The sequence below is a fragment of the Mytilus edulis genome, unplaced genomic scaffold, assembly GCF_963676685.1.
Source record: "Mytilus edulis unplaced genomic scaffold, xbMytEdul2.2 SCAFFOLD_1845, whole genome shotgun sequence".
In the NCBI taxonomy this organism is placed as follows: Eukaryota; Metazoa; Mollusca; class Bivalvia; order Mytilida; family Mytilidae; genus Mytilus; species Mytilus edulis.
The window spans coordinates 1-20,520 of record NW_027268764.1 but is presented as its reverse complement, the minus strand read 5'-3'; the positions used below and the strand labels follow the sequence as shown (position 1 = coordinate 20,520).

The following is a 20,520-nucleotide window of genomic DNA, read 5'->3' as shown; positions in this document are numbered from 1 at the left end:
CACCTGCTGGTTTCTTTGCTGCAGGTTTCTTTGCGGCAGTCTTTTTGGTAGGTGTCTTTGCCTTCTTTGGCTTGGCGGCTTTAGGTTTAACTACTTTCTTTGCTGGTTTCTTAGCTGGTTTAGCCACTTCCCCAATCTTAAAGCTTCCAGAAGCGCCGGTACCCTTCGACTGTTTCAAGCTATTGCTCTTCACTCCTGATTTCAGAGCTAACTTCAAGTGAGTGTTTACTGTTTTTGCATCGCTACCAACGCTGAAGTTTGCTAAGATATACTTAAGGATGGCTTGACGGCTGGAGCCTCCACGCTCTTTCAAAGCAGATATAGCCTTTCCGACCATCTCGCTGTATTTTGGATGAGTAGCTACTTTCTTTGGTTTAGCTGCAACTTTCTTCTTTGGTGACTTAGCTGGGGTCTTTACTACTGGTGCTGGTGCGTCTGACATTTTGCGGTTTTGGTTGTTGAACGATGTGTGCGAATGAACGACAGATTACAATGTTTACCAAACCTCACTGACATAGTGTAATTATCTATCTAACGCGGACCTCGACGAGAGCACCCTTAAACTTTCATGACAATCTAATTCAAACAGATCGACAAGAAAATCTGTGTGCTTGTTCGACAAGTTTTAATCATTTGTTTCAAATAAATTGTACGTTTTGATATATAAATCATACACGAAAATCTTCAGCAGGAATTTTTCTTTCAGAATATGTCATAAGAATTAAACAAAATACCACGAGTAAAGAAATATTTACGATTAATGTACAACTTGTCAATTTCTCTCGTGCGATTCTTCATCAGAAAACGTGTTGTATTATTTCACAAAAACTAGATTGTGCCGTAAAAATGATATACCTTTGTAGTAAAATCATTTCTTTATATGTTTTTGCTTTCAGATATACGTAGAAATAAAGAGACTTCCCAAAAATTTAGATTTTGCCTTCGATATGAAAGCACACAAAGATGGCAAACTTCGAAAGCGGGACTTCCTTGACCGAGATGAAAGACGTTTCAAATATTCGAATTTTTTACTGGAACTTTACAAGCTATAATTAGTATTTATTGTTTATTATTTGTTTTTGCTATAATGAATTTTTGCTAATCAGAATTCTTTCAGAAAAATAGTGAATCATATAAGCCCTGGTCAAAAAGAAAGAGGCGATTTCAAATGACGACAAAAGGCGGATACCATATTATCACAGACGACCTAATTTAAAAAAAAAAAATATATATGTAGCCACATGCATGTGGAAGGAGTGGAATTCTTAAGTGTATATAACTTGACTTGCATGTATTTCACGTAAAAATATTTCACCATGCAGATGGGTATTGAAAAATAAATAAATTTATGAATGATTTATTTTCTGTTTTCTTCATTCATTGATAGCTAGATATGTTGAATATTACATCCAAGTAAATTAGTAAAAAAAATCATAGAACAATTATGTTTGGTAGGAATGCAAAATTATAAGTAAAAAAATGTCTACAACACCCGGTATTCCCAGGCGGTCACCCATCCAAGTACTAACCGGGCTCGACGTTGCTTAACTTCGGTGATCGGACGAGAACCGGTGTTTTCAACGTGATATGGTCGTAGACACAGAAGTGTTAAAATTTTTGATATATAAGGTTAGGTAGTAGCATTTTTGAAAAGAAATTTATATAAAACAGATTTTTTCAGAAGCAAAACTTTACATTAATTGTTTGGTAGAAATGCAAAATTATAGGTACAAAAAATGTCTACAACACCCGGTATTCCCAGGCGGTCACCCATCCAAGTACTAACCGGGCTCGACGTTGCTTAACTTCGGTGATCGGACGAGAACCGGTGTTTTCAACGTGATATGGTCGTAGACACAGAAGTGTCAAAATGTTTGATATATAAAGTTAGGAAGTAGCAATTTTGAACAGATCTAGAATTTGTATAAAAAAAAATTTCAGGTTTAAGATAGAAGCAAAACTAAACACTTACTGCACGATCCAGAGAGTGGAAGATAGTAAAACTAGGCAAGTACACATGGACTTTATAGTAGAAAAAAATTGCAGAGAAGACAGAGAGATTTAGAATATGGGACAAGCTATATTTTATTTGTGACTAATACCATGCAACAATTTCAGACTCTTTTTGAAAAATTTTGGTAGCCCTTAAAAGGGCTGTTTAAGCTTTAAAAGCATCAGGATGCTTCCTTTATTTACTTCTTCTTTGGTGTCTTTGCCTTCTTTGGTTTAGCTGCAGCCTTTGTCTTCTTGGGAGATTTTGTGGCTTTCTTTGCAGATTTGGCAGCAGGTTTTGCAGCAGGTTTCTTTGCAGCTGGTTTCTTTGCTTTTGGTTTAGCTGCTTTCTTTTCACCTGCTGGTTTCTTTGCTGCAGGTTTCTTTGCGGCAGTCTTTTTGGTAGGTGTCTTTGCCTTCTTTGGCTTGGCGGCTTTAGGTTTAACTACTTTCTTTGCTGGTTTCTTAGCTGGTTTAGCCACTTCCCCAATCTTAAAGCTTCCAGAAGCGCCGGTACCCTTCGACTGTTTCAAGCTATTGCTCTTCACTCCTGATTTCAGAGCTAACTTCAAGTGAGTGTTTACTGTTTTTGCATCGCTACCAACGCTGAAGTTTGCTAAGATATACTTAAGGATGGCTTGACGGCTGGAGCCTCCACGCTCTTTCAAAGCAGATATAGCCTTTCCGACCATCTCGCTGTATTTTGGATGAGTAGCTACTTTCTTTGGTTTAGCTGCAACTTTCTTCTTTGGTGACTTAGCTGGGGTCTTTACTACTGGTGCTGGTGCGTCTGACATTTTGCGGTTTTGGTTGTTGAACGATGTGTGCGAATGAACGACAGATTACAATGTTTACCAAACCTCACTGACATAGTGTAATTATCTATCTAACGCGGACCTCGACGAGAGCACCCTTAAACTTTCATGACAATCTAATTCAAACAGATCGACAAGAAAATCTGTGTGCTTGTTCGACAAGTTTTAATCATTTGTTTCAAATAAATTGTACGTTTTGATATATAAATCATACACGAAAATCTTCAGCAGGAATTTTTCTTTCAGAATATGTCATAAGAATTAAACAAAATACCACGAGTAAAGAAATATTTACGATTAATGTACAACTTGTCAATTTCTCTCGTGCGATTCTTCATCAGAAAACGTGTTGTATTATTTCACAAAAACTAGATTGTGCCGTAAAAATGATATACCTTTGTAGTAAAATCATTTCTTTATATGTTTTTGCTTTCAGATATACGTAGAAATAAAGAGACTTCCCAAAAATTTAGATTTTGCCTTCGATATGAAAGCACACAAAGATGGCAAACTTCGAAAGCGGGACTTCCTTGACCGAGATGAAAGACGTTTCAAATATTCGAATTTTTTACTGGAACTTTACAAGCTATAATTAGTATTTATTGTTTATTATTTGTTTTTGCTATAATGAATTTTTGCTAATCAGAATTCTTTCAGAAAAATAGTGAATCATATAAGCCCTGGTCAAAAAGAAAGAGGCGATTTCAAATGACGACAAAAGGCGGATACCATATTATCACAGACGACCTAATTTAAAAAAAAAAAATATATATGTAGCCACATGCATGTGGAAGGAGTGGAATTCTTAAGTGTATATAACTTGACTTGCATGTATTTCACGTAAAAATATTTCACCATGCAGATGGGTATTGAAAAATAAATAAATTTATGAATGATTTATTTTCTGTTTTCTTCATTCATTGATAGCTAGATATGTTGAATATTACATCCAAGTAAATTAGTAAAAAAAATCATAGAACAATTATGTTTGGTAGGAATGCAAAATTATAAGTAAAAAAATGTCTACAACACCCGGTATTCCCAGGCGGTCACCCATCCAAGTACTAACCGGGCTCGACGTTGCTTAACTTCGGTGATCGGACGAGAACCGGTGTTTTCAACGTGATATGGTCGTAGACACAGAAGTGTTAAAATTTTTGATATATAAGGTTAGGTAGTAGCATTTTTGAAAAGAAATTTATATAAAACAGATTTTTTCAGAAGCAAAACTTTACATTAATTGTTTGGTAGAAATGCAAAATTATAGGTACAAAAAATGTCTACAACACCCGGTATTCCCAGGCGGTCACCCATCCAAGTACTAACCGGGCTCGACGTTGCTTAACTTCGGTGATCGGACGAGAACCGGTGTTTTCAACGTGATATGGTCGTAGACACAGAAGTGTCAAAATGTTTGATATATAAAGTTAGGAAGTAGCAATTTTGAACAGATCTAGAATTTGTATAAAAAAAAATTTCAGGTTTAAGATAGAAGCAAAACTAAACACTTACTGCACGATCCAGAGAGTGGAAGATAGTAAAACTAGGCAAGTACACATGGACTTTATAGTAGAAAAAAATTGCAGAGAAGACAGAGAGATTTAGAATATGGGACAAGCTATATTTTATTTGTGACTAATACCATGCAACAATTTCAGACTCTTTTTGAAAAATTTTGGTAGCCCTTAAAAGGGCTGTTTAAGCTTTAAAAGCATCAGGATGCTTCCTTTATTTACTTCTTCTTTGGTGTCTTTGCCTTCTTTGGTTTAGCTGCAGCCTTTGTCTTCTTGGGAGATTTTGTGGCTTTCTTTGCAGATTTGGCAGCAGGTTTTGCAGCAGGTTTCTTTGCAGCTGGTTTCTTTGCTTTTGGTTTAGCTGCTTTCTTTTCACCTGCTGGTTTCTTTGCTGCAGGTTTCTTTGCGGCAGTCTTTTTGGTAGGTGTCTTTGCCTTCTTTGGCTTGGCGGCTTTAGGTTTAACTACTTTCTTTGCTGGTTTCTTAGCTGGTTTAGCCACTTCCCCAATCTTAAAGCTTCCAGAAGCGCCGGTACCCTTCGACTGTTTCAAGCTATTGCTCTTCACTCCTGATTTCAGAGCTAACTTCAAGTGAGTGTTTACTGTTTTTGCATCGCTACCAACGCTGAAGTTTGCTAAGATATACTTAAGGATGGCTTGACGGCTGGAGCCTCCACGCTCTTTCAAAGCAGATATAGCCTTTCCGACCATCTCGCTGTATTTTGGATGAGTAGCTACTTTCTTTGGTTTAGCTGCAACTTTCTTCTTTGGTGACTTAGCTGGGGTCTTTACTACTGGTGCTGGTGCGTCTGACATTTTGCGGTTTTGGTTGTTGAACGATGTGTGCGAATGAACGACAGATTACAATGTTTACCAAACCTCACTGACATAGTGTAATTATCTATCTAACGCGGACCTCGACGAGAGCACCCTTAAACTTTCATGACAATCTAATTCAAACAGATCGACAAGAAAATCTGTGTGCTTGTTCGACAAGTTTTAATCATTTGTTTCAAATAAATTGTACGTTTTGATATATAAATCATACACGAAAATCTTCAGCAGGAATTTTTCTTTCAGAATATGTCATAAGAATTAAACAAAATACCACGAGTAAAGAAATATTTACGATTAATGTACAACTTGTCAATTTCTCTCGTGCGATTCTTCATCAGAAAACGTGTTGTATTATTTCACAAAAACTAGATTGTGCCGTAAAAATGATATACCTTTGTAGTAAAATCATTTCTTTATATGTTTTTGCTTTCAGATATACGTAGAAATAAAGAGACTTCCCAAAAATTTAGATTTTGCCTTCGATATGAAAGCACACAAAGATGGCAAACTTCGAAAGCGGGACTTCCTTGACCGAGATGAAAGACGTTTCAAATATTCGAATTTTTTACTGGAACTTTACAAGCTATAATTAGTATTTATTGTTTATTATTTGTTTTTGCTATAATGAATTTTTGCTAATCAGAATTCTTTCAGAAAAATAGTGAATCATATAAGCCCTGGTCAAAAAGAAAGAGGCGATTTCAAATGACGACAAAAGGCGGATACCATATTATCACAGACGACCTAATTTAAAAAAAAAAAATATATATGTAGCCACATGCATGTGGAAGGAGTGGAATTCTTAAGTGTATATAACTTGACTTGCATGTATTTCACGTAAAAATATTTCACCATGCAGATGGGTATTGAAAAATAAATAAATTTATGAATGATTTATTTTCTGTTTTCTTCATTCATTGATAGCTAGATATGTTGAATATTACATCCAAGTAAATTAGTAAAAAAAATCATAGAACAATTATGTTTGGTAGGAATGCAAAATTATAAGTAAAAAAATGTCTACAACACCCGGTATTCCCAGGCGGTCACCCATCCAAGTACTAACCGGGCTCGACGTTGCTTAACTTCGGTGATCGGACGAGAACCGGTGTTTTCAACGTGATATGGTCGTAGACACAGAAGTGTTAAAATTTTTGATATATAAGGTTAGGTAGTAGCATTTTTGAAAAGAAATTTATATAAAACAGATTTTTTCAGAAGCAAAACTTTACATTAATTGTTTGGTAGAAATGCAAAATTATAGGTACAAAAAATGTCTACAACACCCGGTATTCCCAGGCGGTCACCCATCCAAGTACTAACCGGGCTCGACGTTGCTTAACTTCGGTGATCGGACGAGAACCGGTGTTTTCAACGTGATATGGTCGTAGACACAGAAGTGTCAAAATGTTTGATATATAAAGTTAGGAAGTAGCAATTTTGAACAGATCTAGAATTTGTATAAAAAAAAATTTCAGGTTTAAGATAGAAGCAAAACTAAACACTTACTGCACGATCCAGAGAGTGGAAGATAGTAAAACTAGGCAAGTACACATGGACTTTATAGTAGAAAAAAATTGCAGAGAAGACAGAGAGATTTAGAATATGGGACAAGCTATATTTTATTTGTGACTAATACCATGCAACAATTTCAGACTCTTTTTGAAAAATTTTGGTAGCCCTTAAAAGGGCTGTTTAAGCTTTAAAAGCATCAGGATGCTTCCTTTATTTACTTCTTCTTTGGTGTCTTTGCCTTCTTTGGTTTAGCTGCAGCCTTTGTCTTCTTGGGAGATTTTGTGGCTTTCTTTGCAGATTTGGCAGCAGGTTTTGCAGCAGGTTTCTTTGCAGCTGGTTTCTTTGCTTTTGGTTTAGCTGCTTTCTTTTCACCTGCTGGTTTCTTTGCTGCAGGTTTCTTTGCGGCAGTCTTTTTGGTAGGTGTCTTTGCCTTCTTTGGCTTGGCGGCTTTAGGTTTAACTACTTTCTTTGCTGGTTTCTTAGCTGGTTTAGCCACTTCCCCAATCTTAAAGCTTCCAGAAGCGCCGGTACCCTTCGACTGTTTCAAGCTATTGCTCTTCACTCCTGATTTCAGAGCTAACTTCAAGTGAGTGTTTACTGTTTTTGCATCGCTACCAACGCTGAAGTTTGCTAAGATATACTTAAGGATGGCTTGACGGCTGGAGCCTCCACGCTCTTTCAAAGCAGATATAGCCTTTCCGACCATCTCGCTGTATTTTGGATGAGTAGCTACTTTCTTTGGTTTAGCTGCAACTTTCTTCTTTGGTGACTTAGCTGGGGTCTTTACTACTGGTGCTGGTGCGTCTGACATTTTGCGGTTTTGGTTGTTGAACGATGTGTGCGAATGAACGACAGATTACAATGTTTACCAAACCTCACTGACATAGTGTAATTATCTATCTAACGCGGACCTCGACGAGAGCACCCTTAAACTTTCATGACAATCTAATTCAAACAGATCGACAAGAAAATCTGTGTGCTTGTTCGACAAGTTTTAATCATTTGTTTCAAATAAATTGTACGTTTTGATATATAAATCATACACGAAAATCTTCAGCAGGAATTTTTCTTTCAGAATATGTCATAAGAATTAAACAAAATACCACGAGTAAAGAAATATTTACGATTAATGTACAACTTGTCAATTTCTCTCGTGCGATTCTTCATCAGAAAACGTGTTGTATTATTTCACAAAAACTAGATTGTGCCGTAAAAATGATATACCTTTGTAGTAAAATCATTTCTTTATATGTTTTTGCTTTCAGATATACGTAGAAATAAAGAGACTTCCCAAAAATTTAGATTTTGCCTTCGATATGAAAGCACACAAAGATGGCAAACTTCGAAAGCGGGACTTCCTTGACCGAGATGAAAGACGTTTCAAATATTCGAATTTTTTACTGGAACTTTACAAGCTATAATTAGTATTTATTGTTTATTATTTGTTTTTGCTATAATGAATTTTTGCTAATCAGAATTCTTTCAGAAAAATAGTGAATCATATAAGCCCTGGTCAAAAAGAAAGAGGCGATTTCAAATGACGACAAAAGGCGGATACCATATTATCACAGACGACCTAATTTAAAAAAAAAAAATATATATGTAGCCACATGCATGTGGAAGGAGTGGAATTCTTAAGTGTATATAACTTGACTTGCATGTATTTCACGTAAAAATATTTCACCATGCAGATGGGTATTGAAAAATAAATAAATTTATGAATGATTTATTTTCTGTTTTCTTCATTCATTGATAGCTAGATATGTTGAATATTACATCCAAGTAAATTAGTAAAAAAAATCATAGAACAATTATGTTTGGTAGGAATGCAAAATTATAAGTAAAAAAATGTCTACAACACCCGGTATTCCCAGGCGGTCACCCATCCAAGTACTAACCGGGCTCGACGTTGCTTAACTTCGGTGATCGGACGAGAACCGGTGTTTTCAACGTGATATGGTCGTAGACACAGAAGTGTTAAAATTTTTGATATATAAGGTTAGGTAGTAGCATTTTTGAAAAGAAATTTATATAAAACAGATTTTTTCAGAAGCAAAACTTTACATTAATTGTTTGGTAGAAATGCAAAATTATAGGTACAAAAAATGTCTACAACACCCGGTATTCCCAGGCGGTCACCCATCCAAGTACTAACCGGGCTCGACGTTGCTTAACTTCGGTGATCGGACGAGAACCGGTGTTTTCAACGTGATATGGTCGTAGACACAGAAGTGTCAAAATGTTTGATATATAAAGTTAGGAAGTAGCAATTTTGAACAGATCTAGAATTTGTATAAAAAAAAATTTCAGGTTTAAGATAGAAGCAAAACTAAACACTTACTGCACGATCCAGAGAGTGGAAGATAGTAAAACTAGGCAAGTACACATGGACTTTATAGTAGAAAAAAATTGCAGAGAAGACAGAGAGATTTAGAATATGGGACAAGCTATATTTTATTTGTGACTAATACCATGCAACAATTTCAGACTCTTTTTGAAAAATTTTGGTAGCCCTTAAAAGGGCTGTTTAAGCTTTAAAAGCATCAGGATGCTTCCTTTATTTACTTCTTCTTTGGTGTCTTTGCCTTCTTTGGTTTAGCTGCAGCCTTTGTCTTCTTGGGAGATTTTGTGGCTTTCTTTGCAGATTTGGCAGCAGGTTTTGCAGCAGGTTTCTTTGCAGCTGGTTTCTTTGCTTTTGGTTTAGCTGCTTTCTTTTCACCTGCTGGTTTCTTTGCTGCAGGTTTCTTTGCGGCAGTCTTTTTGGTAGGTGTCTTTGCCTTCTTTGGCTTGGCGGCTTTAGGTTTAACTACTTTCTTTGCTGGTTTCTTAGCTGGTTTAGCCACTTCCCCAATCTTAAAGCTTCCAGAAGCGCCGGTACCCTTCGACTGTTTCAAGCTATTGCTCTTCACTCCTGATTTCAGAGCTAACTTCAAGTGAGTGTTTACTGTTTTTGCATCGCTACCAACGCTGAAGTTTGCTAAGATATACTTAAGGATGGCTTGACGGCTGGAGCCTCCACGCTCTTTCAAAGCAGATATAGCCTTTCCGACCATCTCGCTGTATTTTGGATGAGTAGCTACTTTCTTTGGTTTAGCTGCAACTTTCTTCTTTGGTGACTTAGCTGGGGTCTTTACTACTGGTGCTGGTGCGTCTGACATTTTGCGGTTTTGGTTGTTGAACGATGTGTGCGAATGAACGACAGATTACAATGTTTACCAAACCTCACTGACATAGTGTAATTATCTATCTAACGCGGACCTCGACGAGAGCACCCTTAAACTTTCATGACAATCTAATTCAAACAGATCGACAAGAAAATCTGTGTGCTTGTTCGACAAGTTTTAATCATTTGTTTCAAATAAATTGTACGTTTTGATATATAAATCATACACGAAAATCTTCAGCAGGAATTTTTCTTTCAGAATATGTCATAAGAATTAAACAAAATACCACGAGTAAAGAAATATTTACGATTAATGTACAACTTGTCAATTTCTCTCGTGCGATTCTTCATCAGAAAACGTGTTGTATTATTTCACAAAAACTAGATTGTGCCGTAAAAATGATATACCTTTGTAGTAAAATCATTTCTTTATATGTTTTTGCTTTCAGATATACGTAGAAATAAAGAGACTTCCCAAAAATTTAGATTTTGCCTTCGATATGAAAGCACACAAAGATGGCAAACTTCGAAAGCGGGACTTCCTTGACCGAGATGAAAGACGTTTCAAATATTCGAATTTTTTACTGGAACTTTACAAGCTATAATTAGTATTTATTGTTTATTATTTGTTTTTGCTATAATGAATTTTTGCTAATCAGAATTCTTTCAGAAAAATAGTGAATCATATAAGCCCTGGTCAAAAAGAAAGAGGCGATTTCAAATGACGACAAAAGGCGGATACCATATTATCACAGACGACCTAATTTAAAAAAAAAAAATATATATGTAGCCACATGCATGTGGAAGGAGTGGAATTCTTAAGTGTATATAACTTGACTTGCATGTATTTCACGTAAAAATATTTCACCATGCAGATGGGTATTGAAAAATAAATAAATTTATGAATGATTTATTTTCTGTTTTCTTCATTCATTGATAGCTAGATATGTTGAATATTACATCCAAGTAAATTAGTAAAAAAAATCATAGAACAATTATGTTTGGTAGGAATGCAAAATTATAAGTAAAAAAATGTCTACAACACCCGGTATTCCCAGGCGGTCACCCATCCAAGTACTAACCGGGCTCGACGTTGCTTAACTTCGGTGATCGGACGAGAACCGGTGTTTTCAACGTGATATGGTCGTAGACACAGAAGTGTTAAAATTTTTGATATATAAGGTTAGGTAGTAGCATTTTTGAAAAGAAATTTATATAAAACAGATTTTTTCAGAAGCAAAACTTTACATTAATTGTTTGGTAGAAATGCAAAATTATAGGTACAAAAAATGTCTACAACACCCGGTATTCCCAGGCGGTCACCCATCCAAGTACTAACCGGGCTCGACGTTGCTTAACTTCGGTGATCGGACGAGAACCGGTGTTTTCAACGTGATATGGTCGTAGACACAGAAGTGTCAAAATGTTTGATATATAAAGTTAGGAAGTAGCAATTTTGAACAGATCTAGAATTTGTATAAAAAAAAATTTCAGGTTTAAGATAGAAGCAAAACTAAACACTTACTGCACGATCCAGAGAGTGGAAGATAGTAAAACTAGGCAAGTACACATGGACTTTATAGTAGAAAAAAATTGCAGAGAAGACAGAGAGATTTAGAATATGGGACAAGCTATATTTTATTTGTGACTAATACCATGCAACAATTTCAGACTCTTTTTGAAAAATTTTGGTAGCCCTTAAAAGGGCTGTTTAAGCTTTAAAAGCATCAGGATGCTTCCTTTATTTACTTCTTCTTTGGTGTCTTTGCCTTCTTTGGTTTAGCTGCAGCCTTTGTCTTCTTGGGAGATTTTGTGGCTTTCTTTGCAGATTTGGCAGCAGGTTTTGCAGCAGGTTTCTTTGCAGCTGGTTTCTTTGCTTTTGGTTTAGCTGCTTTCTTTTCACCTGCTGGTTTCTTTGCTGCAGGTTTCTTTGCGGCAGTCTTTTTGGTAGGTGTCTTTGCCTTCTTTGGCTTGGCGGCTTTAGGTTTAACTACTTTCTTTGCTGGTTTCTTAGCTGGTTTAGCCACTTCCCCAATCTTAAAGCTTCCAGAAGCGCCGGTACCCTTCGACTGTTTCAAGCTATTGCTCTTCACTCCTGATTTCAGAGCTAACTTCAAGTGAGTGTTTACTGTTTTTGCATCGCTACCAACGCTGAAGTTTGCTAAGATATACTTAAGGATGGCTTGACGGCTGGAGCCTCCACGCTCTTTCAAAGCAGATATAGCCTTTCCGACCATCTCGCTGTATTTTGGATGAGTAGCTACTTTCTTTGGTTTAGCTGCAACTTTCTTCTTTGGTGACTTAGCTGGGGTCTTTACTACTGGTGCTGGTGCGTCTGACATTTTGCGGTTTTGGTTGTTGAACGATGTGTGCGAATGAACGACAGATTACAATGTTTACCAAACCTCACTGACATAGTGTAATTATCTATCTAACGCGGACCTCGACGAGAGCACCCTTAAACTTTCATGACAATCTAATTCAAACAGATCGACAAGAAAATCTGTGTGCTTGTTCGACAAGTTTTAATCATTTGTTTCAAATAAATTGTACGTTTTGATATATAAATCATACACGAAAATCTTCAGCAGGAATTTTTCTTTCAGAATATGTCATAAGAATTAAACAAAATACCACGAGTAAAGAAATATTTACGATTAATGTACAACTTGTCAATTTCTCTCGTGCGATTCTTCATCAGAAAACGTGTTGTATTATTTCACAAAAACTAGATTGTGCCGTAAAAATGATATACCTTTGTAGTAAAATCATTTCTTTATATGTTTTTGCTTTCAGATATACGTAGAAATAAAGAGACTTCCCAAAAATTTAGATTTTGCCTTCGATATGAAAGCACACAAAGATGGCAAACTTCGAAAGCGGGACTTCCTTGACCGAGATGAAAGACGTTTCAAATATTCGAATTTTTTACTGGAACTTTACAAGCTATAATTAGTATTTATTGTTTATTATTTGTTTTTGCTATAATGAATTTTTGCTAATCAGAATTCTTTCAGAAAAATAGTGAATCATATAAGCCCTGGTCAAAAAGAAAGAGGCGATTTCAAATGACGACAAAAGGCGGATACCATATTATCACAGACGACCTAATTTAAAAAAAAAAAATATATATGTAGCCACATGCATGTGGAAGGAGTGGAATTCTTAAGTGTATATAACTTGACTTGCATGTATTTCACGTAAAAATATTTCACCATGCAGATGGGTATTGAAAAATAAATAAATTTATGAATGATTTATTTTCTGTTTTCTTCATTCATTGATAGCTAGATATGTTGAATATTACATCCAAGTAAATTAGTAAAAAAAATCATAGAACAATTATGTTTGGTAGGAATGCAAAATTATAAGTAAAAAAATGTCTACAACACCCGGTATTCCCAGGCGGTCACCCATCCAAGTACTAACCGGGCTCGACGTTGCTTAACTTCGGTGATCGGACGAGAACCGGTGTTTTCAACGTGATATGGTCGTAGACACAGAAGTGTTAAAATTTTTGATATATAAGGTTAGGTAGTAGCATTTTTGAAAAGAAATTTATATAAAACAGATTTTTTCAGAAGCAAAACTTTACATTAATTGTTTGGTAGAAATGCAAAATTATAGGTACAAAAAATGTCTACAACACCCGGTATTCCCAGGCGGTCACCCATCCAAGTACTAACCGGGCTCGACGTTGCTTAACTTCGGTGATCGGACGAGAACCGGTGTTTTCAACGTGATATGGTCGTAGACACAGAAGTGTCAAAATGTTTGATATATAAAGTTAGGAAGTAGCAATTTTGAACAGATCTAGAATTTGTATAAAAAAAAATTTCAGGTTTAAGATAGAAGCAAAACTAAACACTTACTGCACGATCCAGAGAGTGGAAGATAGTAAAACTAGGCAAGTACACATGGACTTTATAGTAGAAAAAAATTGCAGAGAAGACAGAGAGATTTAGAATATGGGACAAGCTATATTTTATTTGTGACTAATACCATGCAACAATTTCAGACTCTTTTTGAAAAATTTTGGTAGCCCTTAAAAGGGCTGTTTAAGCTTTAAAAGCATCAGGATGCTTCCTTTATTTACTTCTTCTTTGGTGTCTTTGCCTTCTTTGGTTTAGCTGCAGCCTTTGTCTTCTTGGGAGATTTTGTGGCTTTCTTTGCAGATTTGGCAGCAGGTTTTGCAGCAGGTTTCTTTGCAGCTGGTTTCTTTGCTTTTGGTTTAGCTGCTTTCTTTTCACCTGCTGGTTTCTTTGCTGCAGGTTTCTTTGCGGCAGTCTTTTTGGTAGGTGTCTTTGCCTTCTTTGGCTTGGCGGCTTTAGGTTTAACTACTTTCTTTGCTGGTTTCTTAGCTGGTTTAGCCACTTCCCCAATCTTAAAGCTTCCAGAAGCGCCGGTACCCTTCGACTGTTTCAAGCTATTGCTCTTCACTCCTGATTTCAGAGCTAACTTCAAGTGAGTGTTTACTGTTTTTGCATCGCTACCAACGCTGAAGTTTGCTAAGATATACTTAAGGATGGCTTGACGGCTGGAGCCTCCACGCTCTTTCAAAGCAGATATAGCCTTTCCGACCATCTCGCTGTATTTTGGATGAGTAGCTACTTTCTTTGGTTTAGCTGCAACTTTCTTCTTTGGTGACTTAGCTGGGGTCTTTACTACTGGTGCTGGTGCGTCTGACATTTTGCGGTTTTGGTTGTTGAACGATGTGTGCGAATGAACGACAGATTACAATGTTTACCAAACCTCACTGACATAGTGTAATTATCTATCTAACGCGGACCTCGACGAGAGCACCCTTAAACTTTCATGACAATCTAATTCAAACAGATCGACAAGAAAATCTGTGTGCTTGTTCGACAAGTTTTAATCATTTGTTTCAAATAAATTGTACGTTTTGATATATAAATCATACACGAAAATCTTCAGCAGGAATTTTTCTTTCAGAATATGTCATAAGAATTAAACAAAATACCACGAGTAAAGAAATATTTACGATTAATGTACAACTTGTCAATTTCTCTCGTGCGATTCTTCATCAGAAAACGTGTTGTATTATTTCACAAAAACTAGATTGTGCCGTAAAAATGATATACCTTTGTAGTAAAATCATTTCTTTATATGTTTTTGCTTTCAGATATACGTAGAAATAAAGAGACTTCCCAAAAATTTAGATTTTGCCTTCGATATGAAAGCACACAAAGATGGCAAACTTCGAAAGCGGGACTTCCTTGACCGAGATGAAAGACGTTTCAAATATTCGAATTTTTTACTGGAACTTTACAAGCTATAATTAGTATTTATTGTTTATTATTTGTTTTTGCTATAATGAATTTTTGCTAATCAGAATTCTTTCAGAAAAATAGTGAATCATATAAGCCCTGGTCAAAAAGAAAGAGGCGATTTCAAATGACGACAAAAGGCGGATACCATATTATCACAGACGACCTAATTTAAAAAAAAAAAATATATATGTAGCCACATGCATGTGGAAGGAGTGGAATTCTTAAGTGTATATAACTTGACTTGCATGTATTTCACGTAAAAATATTTCACCATGCAGATGGGTATTGAAAAATAAATAAATTTATGAATGATTTATTTTCTGTTTTCTTCATTCATTGATAGCTAGATATGTTGAATATTACATCCAAGTAAATTAGTAAAAAAAATCATAGAACAATTATGTTTGGTAGGAATGCAAAATTATAAGTAAAAAAATGTCTACAACACCCGGTATTCCCAGGCGGTCACCCATCCAAGTACTAACCGGGCTCGACGTTGCTTAACTTCGGTGATCGGACGAGAACCGGTGTTTTCAACGTGATATGGTCGTAGACACAGAAGTGTTAAAATTTTTGATATATAAGGTTAGGTAGTAGCATTTTTGAAAAGAAATTTATATAAAACAGATTTTTTCAGAAGCAAAACTTTACATTAATTGTTTGGTAGAAATGCAAAATTATAGGTACAAAAAATGTCTACAACACCCGGTATTCCCAGGCGGTCACCCATCCAAGTACTAACCGGGCTCGACGTTGCTTAACTTCGGTGATCGGACGAGAACCGGTGTTTTCAACGTGATATGGTCGTAGACACAGAAGTGTCAAAATGTTTGATATATAAAGTTAGGAAGTAGCAATTTTGAACAGATCTAGAATTTGTATAAAAAAAAATTTCAGGTTTAAGATAGAAGCAAAACTAAACACTTACTGCACGATCCAGAGAGTGGAAGATAGTAAAACTAGGCAAGTACACATGGACTTTATAGTAGAAAAAAATTGCAGAGAAGACAGAGAGATTTAGAATATGGGACAAGCTATATTTTATTTGTGACTAATACCATGCAACAATTTCAGACTCTTTTTGAAAAATTTTGGTAGCCCTTAAAAGGGCTGTTTAAGCTTTAAAAGCATCAGGATGCTTCCTTTATTTACTTCTTCTTTGGTGTCTTTGCCTTCTTTGGTTTAGCTGCAGCCTTTGTCTTCTTGGGAGATTTTGTGGCTTTCTTTGCAGATTTGGCAGCAGGTTTTGCAGCAGGTTTCTTTGCAGCTGGTTTCTTTGCTTTTGGTTTAGCTGCTTTCTTTTCACCTGCTGGTTTCTTTGCTGCAGGTTTCTTTGCGGCAGTCTTTTTGGTAGGTGTCTTTGCCTTCTTTGGCTTGGCGGCTTTAGGTTTAACTACTTTCTTTGCTGGTTTCTTAGCTGGTTTAGCCACTTCCCCAATCTTAAAGCTTCCAGAAGCGCCGGTACCCTTCGACTGTTTCAAGCTATTGCTCTTCACTCCTGATTTCAGAGCTAACTTCAAGTGAGTGTTTACTGTTTTTGCATCGCTACCAACGCTGAAGTTTGCTAAGATATACTTAAGGATGGCTTGACGGCTGGAGCCTCCACGCTCTTTCAAAGCAGATATAGCCTTTCCGACCATCTCGCTGTATTTTGGATGAGTAGCTACTTTCTTTGGTTTAGCTGCAACTTTCTTCTTTGGTGACTTAGCTGGGGTCTTTACTACTGGTGCTGGTGCGTCTGACATTTTGCGGTTTTGGTTGTTGAACGATGTGTGCGAATGAACGACAGATTACAATGTTTACCAAACCTCACTGACATAGTGTAATTATCTATCTAACGCGGACCTCGACGAGAGCACCCTTAAACTTTCATGACAATCTAATTCAAACAGATCGACAAGAAAATCTGTGTGCTTGTTCGACAAGTTTTAATCATTTGTTTCAAATAAATTGTACGTTTTGATATATAAATCATACACGAAAATCTTCAGCAGGAATTTTTCTTTCAGAATATGTCATAAGAATTAAACAAAATACCACGAGTAAAGAAATATTTACGATTAATGTACAACTTGTCAATTTCTCTCGTGCGATTCTTCATCAGAAAACGTGTTGTATTATTTCACAAAAACTAGATTGTGCCGTAAAAATGATATACCTTTGTAGTAAAATCATTTCTTTATATGTTTTTGCTTTCAGATATACGTAGAAATAAAGAGACTTCCCAAAAATTTAGATTTTGCCTTCGATATGAAAGCACACAAAGATGGCAAACTTCGAAAGCGGGACTTCCTTGACCGAGATGAAAGACGTTTCAAATATTCGAATTTTTTACTGGAACTTTACAAGCTATAATTAGTATTTATTGTTTATTATTTGTTTTTGCTATAATGAATTTTTGCTAATCAGAATTCTTTCAGAAAAATAGTGAATCATATAAGCCCTGGTCAAAAAGAAAGAGGCGATTTCAAATGACGACAAAAGGCGGATACCATATTATCACAGACGACCTAATTTAAAAAAAAAAAATATATATGTAGCCACATGCATGTGGAAGGAGTGGAATTCTTAAGTGTATATAACTTGACTTGCATGTATTTCACGTAAAAATATTTCACCATGCAGATGGGTATTGAAAAATAAATAAATTTATGAATGATTTATTTTCTGTTTTCTTCATTCATTGATAGCTAGATATGTTGAATATTACATCCAAGTAAATTAGTAAAAAAAATCATAGAACAATTATGTTTGGTAGGAATGCAAAATTATAAGTAAAAAAATGTCTACAACACCCGGTATTCCCAGGCGGTCACCCATCCAAGTACTAACCGGGCTCGACGTTGCTTAACTTCGGTGATCGGACGAGAACCGGTGTTTTCAACGTGATATGGTCGTAGACACAGAAGTGTTAAAATTTTTGATATATAAGGTTAGGTAGTAGCATTTTTGAAAAGAAATTTATATAAAACAGATTTTTTCAGAAGCAAAACTTTACATTAATTGTTTGGTAGAAATGCAAAATTATAGGTACAAAAAATGTCTACAACACCCGGTATTCCCAGGCGGTCACCCATCCAAGTACTAACCGGGCTCGACGTTGCTTAACTTCGGTGATCGGACGAGAACCGGTGTTTTCAACGTGATATGGTCGTAGACACAGAAGTGTCAAAATGTTTGATATATAAAGTTAGGAAGTAGCAATTTTGAACAGATCTAGAATTTGTATAAAAAAAAATTTCAGGTTTAAGATAGAAGCAAAACTAAACACTTACTGCACGATCCAGAGAGTGGAAGATAGTAAAACTAGGCAAGTACACATGGACTTTATAGTAGAAAAAAATTGCAGAGAAGACAGAGAGATTTAGAATATGGGACAAGCTATATTTTATTTGTGACTAATACCATGCAACAATTTCAGACTCTTTTTGAAAAATTTTGGTAGCCCTTAAAAGGGCTGTTTAAGCTTTAAAAGCATCAGGATGCTTCCTTTATTTACTTCTTCTTTGGTGTCTTTGCCTTCTTTGGTTTAGCTGCAGCCTTTGTCTTCTTGGGAGATTTTGTGGCTTTCTTTGCAGATTTGGCAGCAGGTTTTGCAGCAGGTTTCTTTGCAGCTGGTTTCTTTGCTTTTGGTTTAGCTGCTTTCTTTTCACCTGCTGGTTTCTTTGCTGCAGGTTTCTTTGCGGCAGTCTTTTTGGTAGGTGTCTTTGCCTTCTTTGGCTTGGCGGCTTTAGGTTTAACTACTTTCTTTGCTGGTTTCTTAGCTGGTTTAGCCACTTCCCCAATCTTAAAGCTTCCAGAAGCGCCGGTACCCTTCGACTGTTTCAAGCTATTGCTCTTCACTCCTGATTTCAGAGCTAACTTCAAGTGAGTGTTTACTGTTTTTGCATCGCTACCAACGCTGAAGTTTGCTAAGATATACTTAAGGATGGCTTGACGGCTGGAGCCTCCACGCTCTTTCAAAGCAGATATAGCCTTTCCGACCATCTCGCTGTATTTTGGATGAGTAGCTACTTTCTTTGGTTTAGCTGCAACTTTCTTCTTTGGTGACTTAGCTGGGGTCTTTACTACTGGTGCTGGTGCGTCTGACATTTTGCGGTTTTGGTTGTTGAACGATGTGTGCGAATGAACGACAGATTACAATGTTTACCAAACCTCACTGACATAGTGTAATTATCTATCTAACGCGGACCTCGACGAGAGCACCCTTAAACTTTCATGACAATCTAATTCAAACAGATCGACAAGAAAATCTGTGTGCTTGTTCGACAAGTTTTAATCATTTGTTTCAAATAAATTGTACGTTTTGATATATAAATCATACACGAAAATCTTCAGCAGGAATTTTTCTTTCAGAATATGTCATAAGAATTAAACAAAATACCACGAGTAAAGAAATATTTACGATTAATGTACAACTTGTCAATTTCTCTCGTGCGATTCTTCATCAGAAAACGTGTTGTATTATTTCACAAAAACTAGATTGTGCCGTAAAAATGATATACCTTTGTAGTAAAATCATTTCTTTATATGTTTTTGCTTTCAGATATACGTAGAAATAAAGAGACTTCCCAAAAATTTAGATTTTGCCTTCGATATGAAAGCACACAAAGATGGCAAACTCGAAAGCGGGACTTCCTTGACCGAGATGAAAGACGTTTCAAATATTCGAATTTTTTACTGGAACTTTACAAGCTATAATTAGTATTTATTGTTTATTATTTGTTTTTGCTATAATGAATTTTTGCTAATCAGAATTCTTTCAGAAAAATAGTGAATCATATAAGCCCCTGGTCAAAAAGAAAGAGGCGATTTCAAATGACGACAAAAGGCGGATACCATATTATCACAGACGACCTAATTTAAAAAAAAAAAATATATATGTAGCCCACATGCATGTGGAAGGAGTGGAATTCTTAAGTGTATATAACTTGACTTGCATGTATTTCACGTAAAAATATTTCACCATGCAGATGGGTATTGAAAAATAAATAAATTTATGAATGATTTATTTTCTGTTTTCTTCATTCATTGATAGCTAGATATGTTGAATATTACATCCAAGTAAATTAGTAAAAAAAATCATAGAACAATTATGTTTGGTAGGAATGCAAAATTATAAGTAAAAAAATGTCTACAACACCCGGTATTCCCAGGCGGTCACCCATCCAAGTACTAACCGGGCTCGACGTTGCTTAACTTCGGTGATCGGACGAGAACCGGTGTTTTCAACGTGATATGGTCGTAGACACAGAAGTGTTAAAATTTTTGATATATAAGGTTAGGTAGTAGCATTTTTGAAAAGAAATTTATATAAAACAGATTTTTTCAGAAGCAAAACTTTACATTAATTGTTTGGTAGAAATGCAAAATTATAGGTACAAAAAATGTCTA

General features: G+C 35.9%; 17 non-coding genes across 17 annotated transcripts; all 17 read right to left on the bottom strand.

The window, feature by feature from the left end:
* Positions 1-1,480: 1,480 nt before the first annotated feature.
* On the bottom strand, positions 1,481-1,599 carry LOC139508582 (5S ribosomal RNA). The gene has a single exon (XR_011661332.1). It is a non-coding gene; the product is annotated as a 5S ribosomal RNA (ribosomal RNA).
* A 138-nt stretch (positions 1,600-1,737) lies between these two features.
* Positions 1,738-1,856, bottom strand: LOC139508580 (5S ribosomal RNA). Its single transcript, XR_011661331.1, has one exon. It is a non-coding gene; the product is annotated as a 5S ribosomal RNA (ribosomal RNA).
* Positions 1,857-3,827: 1,971 nt separating this feature from the next.
* LOC139508578 (5S ribosomal RNA) lies at positions 3,828-3,946 on the bottom strand. Its single transcript, XR_011661329.1, has one exon. It is a non-coding gene; the product is annotated as a 5S ribosomal RNA (ribosomal RNA).
* Positions 3,947-4,084: 138 nt separating this feature from the next.
* On the bottom strand, positions 4,085-4,203 carry LOC139508577 (5S ribosomal RNA). Its single transcript, XR_011661328.1, has one exon. It is a non-coding gene; the product is annotated as a 5S ribosomal RNA (ribosomal RNA).
* A 1,971-nt stretch (positions 4,204-6,174) lies between these two features.
* On the bottom strand, positions 6,175-6,293 carry LOC139508576 (5S ribosomal RNA). Its single transcript, XR_011661327.1, has one exon. It is a non-coding gene; the product is annotated as a 5S ribosomal RNA (ribosomal RNA).
* A 138-nt stretch (positions 6,294-6,431) lies between these two features.
* LOC139508575 (5S ribosomal RNA) lies at positions 6,432-6,550 on the bottom strand. Its single transcript, XR_011661326.1, has one exon. It is a non-coding gene; the product is annotated as a 5S ribosomal RNA (ribosomal RNA).
* Positions 6,551-8,521: 1,971 nt separating this feature from the next.
* On the bottom strand, positions 8,522-8,640 carry LOC139508574 (5S ribosomal RNA). The gene has a single exon (XR_011661324.1). It is a non-coding gene; the product is annotated as a 5S ribosomal RNA (ribosomal RNA).
* Positions 8,641-8,778: 138 nt separating this feature from the next.
* On the bottom strand, positions 8,779-8,897 carry LOC139508573 (5S ribosomal RNA). Its single transcript, XR_011661323.1, has one exon. It is a non-coding gene; the product is annotated as a 5S ribosomal RNA (ribosomal RNA).
* A 1,971-nt stretch (positions 8,898-10,868) lies between these two features.
* LOC139508572 (5S ribosomal RNA) lies at positions 10,869-10,987 on the bottom strand. Its single transcript, XR_011661322.1, has one exon. It is a non-coding gene; the product is annotated as a 5S ribosomal RNA (ribosomal RNA).
* A 138-nt stretch (positions 10,988-11,125) lies between these two features.
* On the bottom strand, positions 11,126-11,244 carry LOC139508571 (5S ribosomal RNA). The gene has a single exon (XR_011661321.1). It is a non-coding gene; the product is annotated as a 5S ribosomal RNA (ribosomal RNA).
* A 1,971-nt stretch (positions 11,245-13,215) lies between these two features.
* On the bottom strand, positions 13,216-13,334 carry LOC139508569 (5S ribosomal RNA). The gene has a single exon (XR_011661320.1). It is a non-coding gene; the product is annotated as a 5S ribosomal RNA (ribosomal RNA).
* Positions 13,335-13,472: 138 nt separating this feature from the next.
* Positions 13,473-13,591, bottom strand: LOC139508568 (5S ribosomal RNA). Its single transcript, XR_011661319.1, has one exon. It is a non-coding gene; the product is annotated as a 5S ribosomal RNA (ribosomal RNA).
* A 1,971-nt stretch (positions 13,592-15,562) lies between these two features.
* Positions 15,563-15,681, bottom strand: LOC139508585 (5S ribosomal RNA). Its single transcript, XR_011661335.1, has one exon. It is a non-coding gene; the product is annotated as a 5S ribosomal RNA (ribosomal RNA).
* Positions 15,682-15,819: 138 nt separating this feature from the next.
* On the bottom strand, positions 15,820-15,938 carry LOC139508584 (5S ribosomal RNA). The gene has a single exon (XR_011661334.1). It is a non-coding gene; the product is annotated as a 5S ribosomal RNA (ribosomal RNA).
* Positions 15,939-17,909: 1,971 nt separating this feature from the next.
* LOC139508583 (5S ribosomal RNA) lies at positions 17,910-18,028 on the bottom strand. Its single transcript, XR_011661333.1, has one exon. It is a non-coding gene; the product is annotated as a 5S ribosomal RNA (ribosomal RNA).
* A 138-nt stretch (positions 18,029-18,166) lies between these two features.
* LOC139508579 (5S ribosomal RNA) lies at positions 18,167-18,285 on the bottom strand. The gene has a single exon (XR_011661330.1). It is a non-coding gene; the product is annotated as a 5S ribosomal RNA (ribosomal RNA).
* A 1,972-nt stretch (positions 18,286-20,257) lies between these two features.
* LOC139508567 (5S ribosomal RNA) lies at positions 20,258-20,376 on the bottom strand. Its single transcript, XR_011661318.1, has one exon. It is a non-coding gene; the product is annotated as a 5S ribosomal RNA (ribosomal RNA).
* Between the last annotated feature and the right edge of the window lie 144 nt (positions 20,377-20,520).